Here is a 5,639-nt window from a genome sequence, read left to right as displayed (position 1 = left end):
CGGCGGCGCGAGGCATGCTGGGCCGGGGAGGCCGCGCTCTCGCGAGACTCGGCCGGCTGTGGGCGGCTTCGGACGCCTCGGCAGCCTCAGTAATTCTAGCTTCGCCGCTTGATCTGGTCTGTGGGCACCGTGCCGGCGCGGCCTGAGAGGAGATTCACGGAGAGGCCAAGTTCCTCGAGACGCGAGGACACTGTGGGCTGGAGTGGCGGCGCGCGCGATCCTCTTGACCTCAGCTGCGGCCTCCGCCATTTCCAGACCCATTGTATCTTGTCCTGAGTCCGGTGTCATTGCAAAAGAGGATCCCTCTACCTGGAAAGTTTCCAACCCGCCTCCAAGTTCCTGGTGAGCCCCTTTAAGACCCAGGCACTTCGTCTTTGAGGCAGCTGCGCCCCTCGTGGAACCCTCATGGCCCCATTACAGCATGTTATCCAGCGAGTCTCCCCTCTTCTCCCCTTCGCTGCTCCTGGAGGTGGGATTCTGTCCAGCACTTTCAGATTGCCTCATCCAGGCTCATTGCTTTCAATGCCGTTGCACACAGACCAATCCCAAGTGTTTGTCTGCAATTTTGTTCAGTCCTGTGAACTCTGGATTCATATAAGCCATAGCCTTGTTAACTAAAAAAAAAAAAAGCACAACCTAAAGGTTGAGAATTGTGTTTTATTTCGGGATTTTGCTGAGGATTTAAGCTTGGAGACAGCCTCTGAGATAGCTCTGAGGGCCTACTGGGAAGAGGTAAGGGAGGAGCCAGGATATATAGGAGTTTTTGAAAAAACGAAAACAAAATAGCAACCCAGGTAGCCTAACATCAAAAGATTACTCTTAACTGAAGAAAAACCAGACATCTCAAGTTAATGAATTTACCACTTTTCTATGTGCGGGAAGATGTAAGAGTCTGGGCTCATTGAAATCATTCTTTTGATATGCACCTTAACTATCTAAGGTTAGTAAACTGTTTTTCTCCGTCCTGAACCCCCTCAGGGTGCACAGTTGGGGGTGGCTACTGTGACTGACGGCTTGATAGCTGTAAAATCCTTATGTTTACTTATACGGCAGGGGACGTCCACAGCCTCTTCAGCATCAGCATCTCCAGTTGAATGTCTGATTGGCAACTTTGTGTGTCCGAAGCCATAATCCCGATTTCCCCTGTAAACCCAACCTTTCCACTCAACTGTTCACGCCCACATCTGTTCTGACTGCAAAATCATGTTCATTTCACATATAGAATATATCCTGAATCTGAGCACTTCTCACCATCTTCACCCCTACCCTACAATAAGCCACCCTTACTCTGGTCAGAATTATTGCAGTAGCCTCCTAAAAGGTCCTTCTACCTTTGCCCATGTCCCCAATAGTTTATTCTCAACACAGCAGCCAGAGGGATCTTGTTGAAAAATCTAAGTCAGATCATATCCCTCCTCTATTCAATACTCCTCTCCCCAGTGATCTCATATCACACAAAATGAAAGCCAGACTCCTTACTTTGGCCTATAAGGACGTACATGATTTAGTCCCTTGTTACCTCACTTTACCATTCTGTTCTAGCTACTCCTTTTTCACCCAGAACTTCCCCACTTTATTCAGATCTCTACTCAAGTGTAACCTCTAGAGATGACTTTCCTTACTGTTTTGTTTAAAATAATACCACCTAGGACTTCCGTGGCGGTCCAGTGGTTAAGACTCTGCACTTCCACTGCAGGGGGCACGGGTTTGATCCCTGGCTGTGGAACTAAGATCCTGCATGATCCCATATGCCGCATGGTGTGGCCAAAAAAAAAAAAAGCTAAAATAATACCACCGTCATCACTTTACATACCCTTACTCTGCTTGCTTTTTCTTCATATCTCCCTCCAATATCTCTAATTATTTGTGTCTTTCTCCTTCACTAGAATGTAAACGTTTTGAGACAGGGATGTGACTTTGGTCACTGCTATATGATCAGAACCTAGTACAAAGCCTGGAACAGAGGAGCTTTTCAGTAAATTGGATGAAGTTGGATAAAGGCAGAGCACAGGCAGGATGTCTGGTGAGCTGAGTGAACAAATGGTGAGAAGCCTGGCAATAAAGAGAGGGAAGCAGGAGAGAAGACTAGAGGCTGTGTTGGGTCTGGCGCACAATAGCTTCAAAGGAAGGCTGTGAAATACCTGCTTCAGTACAAAGTCCCTGCCAGGGAGTTGAACTCTTATTTCTGTTCTTTCCTCCCCCTTCCAGGCCTGGAACCCAGCTTATCTTCTCATGCTTCTTCAGTGAGCTCATGCTGTTCCATATATAAGCTGATTCCCAAATTTACATCTTCATGCCAGATCTCCTGATTTCCAGGGTCGCACTAACTACGTACTTACTAGATGCAGTTGCTTGGGTGTCCCTCAGGCACTTCCAGTTCAACATGTTCAAAATTATCTGCATCTACTCCCCTCCATCCCCAAAATAAACCTGCCCTTTATCCATGCTCCCTGGCCCTATCACTGGCCCCAGGACTCACTCAGGTGTCCAGTCTTGAAACCAGAGTCCTTATCTGGCTACATGTAATCAATCACCAATCTTGGTGATTCCAGTTTATGTTTTTCAATTCATAGTTTCCTGCACCCTAGGGCACCAGGAACTGTGCATAAATGCAGCTGATCAGTGTGGTAGTCCATAGTGTATTATGCATGTGAATCTCTAACTTAGGTGCTAGAAAAAGGTTGAGAAGGTGACAACTTTCACTACCATTGCTTCTGAAAACCGAAATCTCGTGTTGCTCCCCTGCTTAAGACCATCAGTGATTTCTGGTAGCCTACAGAAACAAACAAACAAACAAAACTACTTCTCCATTGAATGTTTTCAGCAATAGAAACTCTAGAATTTCTACATTGGAGGGCTTAAGGAGAGGCAATCAAGTTGAAAGAGGAAATGAAAAGGATGGGAGGCTTGTCCAAAGCTATGTTTCTAGCTGGTACACTGTTTTTTTTTTTTACATTTGTGTTTGCTTGGTGAGGCTGGGGAGTGGCTGATGGAGAATATGGGGGAAATAGACTCCTGCCACTCACCGTCTTTTGGTGTGGCCACAGTTATTCACTGTAACTCCCAACATACTCTCTGCATGCCTTAGGCTCTGGCCACACTGAATTCATTGCTTATCAGAACATATGTATCACTCTCCCACTTCTAACCATTCTTTCATCTCCTGTTTGATATGAAAGACTCTCTATTCCATCTCCTCTTGACAGGCAAGATTCAAAGTCACCCTCACAGTATAGATAAAAATTAGCTCAGAATAGATCAAAGATCTAAATGTAAGAGCTAAAATTATAAAGCTCTTAGAGAAAAACATTGGGGTAAATCTTCTTGACCTGGATTAGGCAGTAGTTTCTTGGCTATGCCACAAAAAGCTCAAACAACCAAAGAAAAAATAGTTAACTTAGATTTCATAAAAATTAAAAACTTCTGTGCTTCAAAGGACATTATCAAGAAAGTGAAGAGACAACTCACAGAATGGGAGAGACTATTTGCAAATCATAGATCTGATAAGAGATTCAGAATATATAAAGAATATATTGATATAAAGAATTCTTAAAACTAAAAGAAATTAAAACATTAAATTAAAAAACAAATTAAGTTGCCCAATTAAAAAATGTGTAAACCATAATGGAAAAGAATATAAAAAAGAATGTATATATATATATGTATAGCTGAACCACTTTGCTGTACAGCAGAAATTAACACAACATTGTAAATCTGCTATACTTCAATTAAAAAAAATAAATTAAAAAAATGTGTGAGGGATTTGTATAGACTTTTCTCCAAAGAAGATATACAAATGGCCAAAGAAGCACCAAAAAAGATGCTTAACATCATTAATCATTAGGGAAATGCAAATCAAAACCACAGTGAGATGCCACTTCATACCTACTAGGATGGCTAGTAATGAAAAAGATGGTCAAGAACACGTGTTAGTAAGGATGTGGAAAAATTGGAACCCTCATACATTGCTGATGGGAATGTAAAATGTAAAATAGTGCAGGCTGGAAAATAGTTTGACAGTTCCTCAAAAAGTCAAACATAGAGTTACCATGTTACACAACTGTTCCATTCCTAGGTATATACACACAATAATTGAAAATAATGTCCCCACAAAAAACTTGTGCATAGATGTTTATAGCAGCATTATTTATAATAGAGTGGAAACAACCCAAATATCCATTAACTGATGAATGGATAAACAAAATATAGTATATCTATGGAATGGGATATTATTTAGCCATAAAAAGAAATGAAGTACTGGTACATGCTACAACATGGATGAACCTTAATAATGTTATGCTAAGTGAAAGAAATCACCAGGAAAGACACATATTGTATGATTCCATTGATATGAAATGTTCAGAATAGATTAGTAGATTAGTGGTTACCAGGGGCTGAGGGGTATGGCTGGGAGTAGGAATGAGGAGTGACTGCTAATGGGTGCAGGATTTCTCTTTCAGGTGATGAAAATGTCTGGAATTAGATAGTGGTGATTGTTACACTACATTACGAAGATTCTAAAAACCAGTAAATTGGGCTTCCCTAGTGGCGCAGTGGTTAAGAATCTGCCTGCCAATGCAGGAGACACGGGTTCGAGCCCTGGTCTGGCAAGATACCACATGCCGCGGAGCAACTAAGCCCGTGCGCCACAACTACTGAAGCCTGCACGCCTAGAGCCTGTGCTCTGCAATAAGGGAAGCCTGCGCACCGCAACAAAGAGTAGCCCCCGCTTGCGCAACCAGAGAAAGCCCTCGCGCAGAAACAAAGACCCAACGCAGCCAAAATAAATAAATAAACAAATTGATTGAAAAAGAAAAACAAGGGCTTCCCTGGTGGCGCAGTGGTTGAGAGCCCGCCTAATTTGCAGTATAGTTGATTTACAATATTGTGTTAGTTTTAGGTGTACAGTAAAGTGAATCAGTTATACATAAGAGAATATTTAAGTTAAAAAGCTAAATACAAAATTGTATGAGTATAAAGACTTTTTTAAAGGAAAAAAACAGGCAGCATATGAAAATAAAGCAGGAAAGTAATAACTTCAAAATGCTATTGTATCAAGGTATTAGATATAAGATTTTATGTTAATTTTTTCTTTCTGTATTAGGAGACGTGGTCTGGTTATCTATTGCTGTATAACAAACCACCCTAAAATTCAATTATTTATTTATTTATTATTAATATCTTTATTTATTTATTTTATTTATTTATTTTGGTTGTGCCGGGTCTTAGTTGCAGCAGGCGGACTCCTTAGTTGCGGCTCACTGGCTCCTTTAGTTGCAGCATGTGTGCTCCTTAGTTGTGGCATGTGAACTCTTAGTTGTGGTGTGCATGTGGGATCTAGTTCCCTGACAAGGGATCGAACCTGCGTCCCCTGCATTGGAAGGTGGACTCTCAATTACTGCGCTACCAGGGAAGTCCCTAAAATTCAATAATTTAAAACAATTACCATTTTGTTATATTTCATAATATTTAGAGCAAGGCATGACTAAGTAATTCTATTTCATGCAGCATCATCTGGGATCATTGGGTGGCCACTTGCCTGGTCTAGCAGGTCCAAGATGGCTTCATTCACATGTCTGGCAGGATAGAAGGCTGGGACTTTTATGACACTGTGAAGCCACCTTACCAATTGGACTGTC

The sequence above is a fragment of the Neophocaena asiaeorientalis genome, unplaced genomic scaffold (assembly GCF_003031525.2).
Source record: "Neophocaena asiaeorientalis asiaeorientalis breed wild unplaced genomic scaffold, Neophocaena_asiaeorientalis_V1.1 scaffold280, whole genome shotgun sequence".
Classification (NCBI taxonomy): Eukaryota; Metazoa; Chordata; class Mammalia; order Artiodactyla; family Phocoenidae; genus Neophocaena; species Neophocaena asiaeorientalis.
The sequence above is the reverse complement of the archived record's forward strand: the minus strand, read 5'-3'. Positions refer to the sequence as shown.